The sequence below is a fragment of the Mus pahari genome, chromosome 11 (genome assembly GCF_900095145.1).
Source record: "Mus pahari chromosome 11, PAHARI_EIJ_v1.1, whole genome shotgun sequence".
Classification (NCBI taxonomy): Eukaryota; Metazoa; Chordata; class Mammalia; order Rodentia; family Muridae; genus Mus; species Mus pahari.
The window spans coordinates 72,784,604-72,792,027 of NC_034600.1; the positions used below are offsets into that span (position 1 = coordinate 72,784,604).

Consider the following 7,424-nt stretch of genomic DNA (forward strand, 5'->3'; position numbering starts at 1 on the left):
TTGTGAGTATTTTGTACTTCTGGCTTGGACTTTCATATTTGTAATAACAGTTTTTGAAGATTAGAAAATGTAGATTCTCAAAAAATCTGGCTTATCATTTCTTTCTTGTTTGCTTTTATCTTAAAATATGTGTTTATGTGTCTATCTGTCTTTCCATGTGCGAATGTGAATACTAGTGCCCACACCATTGCAGAAGACAATGTGACTCTTGGACCTGGAGTTACAGGAGGTTGTGAGCGATGTGGTCTGGGTCCTGGGAACCAATCTCAGGTCTTCTTTTATGGTTCACACTTTCTGTACTTGGCCAAGGAATCTATACTTGAACTAAAATCACAAAGATGTTATCCACTATTTTGTTTGTTTGTTTGTTTTTTTGTTTTTCGAGACAGGGTTCCTTGGCTGTCCTGGAACTCACTTTGTAGACCAGCCTGGCCTCAAACTCAGAAATCTGCCTGCCTCTGCCTCCCAAGTGCTGGGATTAAAGGCGTGCACCACCACTGCCAGAAGCATTCCACTTCTTTTTTTTTTTTTTTTTTTTTTTTTTTTTTTTNCTCTCTCTCTCTCTCTCTCTCTCTCTCTCTCTCTCTCTCTCTTTGTGGGCAGCCACCAGAAGGCGTGGCACAGATTTAGGGTGGGTCTTCTCCAAATGATTCTCCTCTCTCCTCATTCCCTTCCCCCCTTTCTCCACATGGCCATGGCCAGCCTCTATTTCCTTCTCTCTGCCTTTCTACAAAAAAAAATGCCTTAAAACCATGGACTACCTCTTCTCATTGGGATCTGCTATGCTGGAACAATGGAGCAGGTCTTTCTCTAACAAACAGTGCATCTAGTCTCTCGCTGGAGGCCTCTCAGCACTTCCTGACAAGGCTACCAGCCAACCCAAGCTGCTCGAGCAAAACCAGGACTCTCCTCGCCACAAGAACCTGCCAGAGCTCCCTCTTCCTTCCCTTTTCCCTTCGGCCCTGGGCTAGAGCCCACCTGCAGGCCCCCACTCTGTTCTCAGCTCTTTTGAAACATTCAGTGGCATCTATGGTGTCTGGAAGCCTGAGAACCTGTCGTCCTTGGCCTCCATGCAGACCCAGGAACCCCAAGCTAATTCCAGCAGTTCTGCAGGGACCTCGGACTAGGTTCCCCAACCCCAGAGCAGGGTCCTGCCAGGTGGTGGTCATGGGGTGCACAATCAAACTTCCCACATCCTGCCTTGCCCAGAGGCCCTAGCCCTAGGCCGTATGCAAGACCCCATTTCTAAACCACAAACAAGTACTTACAAAGCAATCAGCAATGTTGTGGGCTTTGTTACATAGCACCATGGCAAGAGCCAACTGACAGTTCCTGCTTGAACATAGCTTGAACTGATAGTTCCTGCTTGCCTAGACACCATTTAGAATGAACAGGTACTCAATTTATTATTTATTGGCTAAGTTGAATGGCTAGCTTTTAAAAAGAATGTAGTAACTGGTCCACTATGGGGCAGTGGACCATGAGAGGAAGCCTGGCAAGGTCCAGCTAGGGCTTGAAGCCCCAAAGACCCCGAAGAAAAGATAGGAGCTTCTCCTGCTCCCAACTCCAGGCCCCTGTCATATAGCCACAGTCCCCCATAGAGAGAATTGTGGCCCTCAGTTACTTAGGGAAAGCACCCAGAAGTCCCTTCTCATGTAGATGAGATATCTCAGGCCAAGCCAATAGAAAGCACATGCTGTCAGACCCCAACCCACCCCAAAACTGGATATAAGATCCTATCCAGAAGGGATAAAGGTGTGCGAGAATGACTCCGATGTCTGATAGCATCCATCACAGAAGCTATAACACTGGCTGGGAAGAAATCACCCTCCTGAAGCTTTCGCCACCAGAAGCTTCCTTGCACTCTACTTGACAGCCCACACTCCTGATAAATTAAATCAGAATCTTTGATGAGGTTCACCATTGATCTCATTTTCAAGCTCTACAGGTGCGTTGAATACACTATCAAGGATGAGAACTGCTTGCCTTAAGGTTGTTTTATTTGTTTGTTTGTTTTTCTTTTTGTGGTTTTAGAGCTTTATTATAGAAAGGCAGGGAGAAAGAGAAAAAGTAGAAAGAGATAGAGGCTGGCCATGGCCACGTGGAGAGAGGAGAAAAGGGAAAGAGAGAAGGAGGGCTAGAGAAGAGAGTAAGAATGGTGAGAGCTTAAAGACTTGTCTTAGGGTTTTACTGCTGTGAACAGACACCATGTCCAGTGCAACGGGTTATAAGGACAACATTTAATTAGGCTTACAGGTTCAGAGGTTCAGTCCATTATCATCAAGGTGGGAACATGGCAGCATCCAGGCAGGCATGGCACAGGCAGAGCTGAGAGTTCTACATTTTGTTCTGAAGGCAACCAGAACAGGCTGGCATCCTCACGCAGGGAGNTAGAAACTCTCTTCCACAATGGGAGGAACCTGGGCATAGGAGGAGACTTCGAAAGCCCCACCCCCACAGTGATATACTTCCTCTAACAAGGCCACACCTCCTAAGAGTGCCACTTCCTAAGGAGCAGGCATATTCAAACCACCACACGGATGTTCTAGGTTATGTGGGGGGTTCCTACACGTATCAATAAAGCATACAGGTTTTAAAATCCAGTAGATATATTCATCCACTTCTTATATTAATTGCATTTTTTGGCTTTGATTTACTGGGGTCATAAAAATCATGCAAAATTTAGACCTTAAGTCACCGCGAGGACAAGCCCAATTAAAATTCATTTTAGAAACTCTTATTATTCTTTCTTAAATTCAATTTATGCAGTTCATTTCTTTACCATTTTTCTGAGACAATGGCTCCATTTTTTTCCTAGACTATTTCAGAGTCGTGTAAAATTCTCCATCTGGGACAAACCCAAGCCTTACTGTCTTTTCCACATGTAGACACTAAAGCGAATTCTTCTCCCCCGCCCCCATCTTGTTCCCTCTCCCATTCTTACAGGGCATGGCCAGCGTCACCTCATGTTGAACCCTGTCATTTGTAAGTTCTGGCTTTATTTTTTTATGCTTGGAGTTTTCCATTATTTCTTAAATACTTGGCTGTGACTAAAACAATCATTTGTCATAAATGATTCAGCACTTTTTGGAGCATGGTTGAGAGGTGGTGCTAAGGTTGTCTCCTGCCTGTGTGGCCAGGTCTCCATAATTCTCCTCTTGGTTTCAGGATGCACATGCGCCACACTACAGCTTGGAGTTTTTTTTGTTTTGTTTTGTTTTTTTGTTTTTTTTTTTGTTTTGTTTTATTGCCATCAGTGTTGCACTTTATTGTCGTTGTCATCTCAGGCTTTAACTGCATACTTGCGCAGTGGGTACAGCCACTCCTTCCGCTGCTGCTTCTTGGTCTTCAGCTTCTCTTCGAGCTTGGTGAGCTGGCGGAGCATGGCTCTAGTCTTCTTGGGTCGCAGGTCCCAGGGCTTGTACTTCTTGCCCTTGAAGAATTTCCTGAGGTTTTCTTTTTGACTCTGTTAGTGACAGTGAGGACACAAGCGATGGATTTGCATATGACTCATATTTTGGAGAGCTTGGATGTGGTGCCCTGTCACTTTGGAGATGCGAAGTTGGGACAGTTCCGCCTTCAGATCGTCCAGTTATTTCAACAGCTCCTCCTTCTTGCCGCGCAGGCCCTGAATCTTAATCTTGGCCATTGCTGTGTTGCTCACTGCTGAGGCTGCCTGGTTCGAGAGAAAGAGGGAGTTTTGTCCTCTTACATGTGATTCTTTTATGTAGCCTGTTATTAACAGCTTGAAGTATTTCATATCATCCCTGGCTCTTCATAACTCAGTTAGATTGTGATCGTTTAGAATGCAAACTAGGGTATGCTAGACTGACAAATGAGCTTCCTCCTATCCTAGCAAGAGGTACGTGGAAGTATAAAGTCCCTGGGACCCATGGTCAGTCTTTTTTGCTAAGAGATTTCGCTGGTATGATTAGGAATCTTACGAAGAGAAGCTGACCAAAGGGCTTAGAACTAGAAGAACTTGTCTGAAACCCAATTAGATGAGTTTGTCCTTAGGACCAGCATGGTAGGAGAGAACAGAATCCTGTAAATTTTCCTCTGACCTCCATGTGTGCACTGTGGCATGTGTGCCTACATGTATATGTATATATGTATATGTTAAATATGATCTTTTTTATTTAATAATGTTTAAGCATCTTGTAATAGGGGTAATTTTGGCTATAACCACAGGGCTCTTTTTGTTTGTTTGCTTGGTGTTTTTGACAGGGCTTCTTGGCTCTCCTGGAACTCTGTACACCAGGCTGGCCTTAAATGCAGAGATTCACTTCTTTCTGCTCCCTGAATCCTGAGATTAAAGGGGTATGTCACCACTGTCCATCCCATAGGGATCTTGTAAGGAAAAGAATATATGCAGAGTCAGTGGAAGAGAGAAAGAATTCAATATGATGGATACCATATTGGGAAAATGTACTCTGAGGACAGAGAAAAAGGCCACAGGGAAAGAGATACAAGTGGCTTCTAAAGGAAAATAATAAGATAAAAATAAAAAAGGGAAACAAATTCTTGTTCAGATCCTTCAGAGACTTCAGATCTGAGCAGACTTGATTGCAGTCCAGTGAAACTGATTGCAGATTGTGATGACATGAGTGGCGCAATAACATATTCGTCTTATTTTAAATGACTAAATTGCACAACTTTGTGATAGCAGCAATAGGGAACTAATACAATAGGAAAAGGACTCCTGAAACCCACTTCTAAATGAGAGTTATTATCAACTGATGGCCAGGTTGGGAGAGGGGTTGGTTTTCTGCAGGGGTAAAGCTTTTCAGGTTGCCTTTGTTCCAATGGACGGCTTGACACCCAAGTGCCCACGGATAGCTGATATTGTACTTAGTAGGTCATAAAGATAAAAAAAAAGAGGATATGAAATCAGGAGGAATGGCTTGGAGAAGTTTGAGAGTGTGGGAGGTAGATATACTCATATGTAAAATTCTCAAAGGATAGATGGATTTTATTTTACTTTAAAAATAAAGACAATGGGTGGTAAAGAAATATTCAGGAGATATAGATCAACTAGATGTGGCCCTGTTGCCTCATTCCTTTATGTTGGACAGTACAAGGAAAGTGGCTGGCTGCTGTCGGGCAGGCTCTTCTTGGTCTTTGAATCCAGAAAGACTAAGACCCTGGTGTGTGCATGCATTTTGGTCACGAGGTACAAAGGACAAGACCCAGGAGACTTGGTGGAAGAGGCAGAACGAGGGTCTCCTCCATATTGTGGTGACTGACTAGCACTAACTGTCCGGACCACCAGATGTTAGCTTGCCCTCTCCAGTGTCCTTACAGTACAAATGTCACCCCCCCACACCCCCGGGAGGGTAACATGAGCTGTCTAACTCTTGTGGTTTGAATGTGAACCATTCCCAATAGGCTCATGAATACTTGATTCCCAGTTTAGTGCTGATGTTGTGGGACCTTTAGGAGGCACAGCATCTGTGGAGGAAGTGGGTCAGTGGAACACGGCCTGAGGTTTCACTTGACAGCCCTCTTTCCTGTCTGCTCTCTAACTCTTATTTCACCAAATAAGAAGGGAGGGGAGAGGAGTCTCAACTGCCATGTTTCCTTCAAACCTTGTGTCCGATCAGGTATTAGGTACAGCAAGTATCTAAATACATTTGTGAAGATTTCTCCTTAAAAAAACATTAGTATTGTCCAATCAGTAAAAAATAAATCTCCGATCTCTCCTTTTCCCCCTTTGTCTGAGCTCAGAGAGTAACTGGGAGCTGCATTTTCAGCTCATATTTTATATAAAATCTGTCATGACAATCGCATGGCAGTAGCTGACACACCACTGAGACACTTGAATGTGGCTGATTTCTAAAAAGAAACTTCATTGTTAGTGGCTGTAATTGTCTTTCTATGGCTATAAGAAAGAATTTGCCTCACAATTTTGTATCTGTGGCTATGTTAGCGAGATTCAGGTGACAGCTGGAGACAAGAGGATGGGCTAAGAATGGCCGAAGATGAGAGGAATGATTATGCTCATCACATGATGTGACTCGAGGGTAGCTGTGATAGGTGAGGTGCCAGTAAGACTTCTATAGTGTTCCTCTGCAAGATTCCAATGCAGTAAAATGAACTCACCTGCTGACACCTCCTGCTTTATTTTAAGATTCTTTTTTATAACCTACGTGGGGGTCTTAGACCACCATCAAGATAACATAAGAAGACCCAAAGAAAGTCTTCTAAAAGATAGCATGAAGGCCCATCATGAATGAAGGAAACCCTCAAGAGTTTTTACCAGGGATCTAAAATATTCTCATGCTCTGATACCACCATATCAGCACATCTGTTTTCATGCTCAGTTTCTTCTCTCATACTCACAAGATGTCACATCCTCATAGGATTGTGACTCCCTACAGAAACTTTGCTTTCTTTTGTGTCCTACAAAATCAAGGCCTCGCCTGACTTATTTGGGAACTGATCCTGAAAGAGACGTGAATAACTAGAGGGCATGAGATCTTAAACAAGAAGAAGCCAAAATAAAGGTGGCATTGAGGCATTCCTGTGGATGCCAGGAGTTACATCTGCCTAGATCTGCTGGGATGCACACAGGTTGAGGCCAGAGTCATCCACCCGGAAGATGGAGCTTCTCAAGTCTGTTCCGCTGCTCCTCTCCTGAGTCGCTAGAAGGGTTGTGAATGCAGGCACAGAGGGTGCAAAGAGAGGACTGTGGGATTCTGAACCAGAAATGAAATGAGAGTTGGTGTTGGGCTTGGTTGGCATGCTGTCCTTTCAGAGTGGGTCTGAGCTCTCTAAGAATGCCCGTCTTTGTGGTAGAAGATCGAAAATTAAGGTCCAATGTTATCGGCTGCCTTGACATCTAAAATAGAGAGAGGAAGTGCTCCTGCCTGCTCTGCCTCATGTATAAGCTCTATGAGCCAAGCATCCCGCATCATCATGGGGTGGGGACTGCTCCTGATGATCCTTGAGTGAGGGAGGGTCCAGTTCCTTGTCAGACCCCAGAATTACGCAAAGAAGAGAACTCCATTCTCCTCTGGGCACCAGGGGCACCCCTACCTTCTTGTTGCTACAAAGCTGCCACCCACAGCCTTTCCTTCACTGTTCCAGACCGGAGCTCTTACGTCCCTTCCTTGACCTATGATGTTCTTTTCCCTGAGAATGTGAGGATGCGTCTAGCAAGTTGTATCGATCTCATCCATCTAGAGTCAGACCTGAGCATTCAGTCACATGGCCCTCGAATAAGAATCTCTTCCCTCACGACTAGACTGAAGAAGACACTCAAGACAACTAGGAATCTTACTCAGATACCCGTAAAGAGTCTGAGTGCCGTTCTGCAGACAATGGGAGGCAATGACAGTAGGGATGGTATTCAGCTCCACTGGGAGGTGCTCTTGGTGTTAGAGAAATTTCCCTAGATGTTCCCAGTATGTGCCCTTCATGTC

The 7,424-nt window shown here is 44.4% G+C and overlaps 1 pseudogene; it reads right to left on the reverse strand.

The window, feature by feature from the left end:
- Window positions 1-3,283: 3,283 nt before the first annotated feature.
- LOC110329225 lies at window positions 3,284-3,649 on the reverse strand (annotated as a pseudogene).
- Between the last annotated feature and the right edge of the window lie 3,775 nt (window positions 3,650-7,424).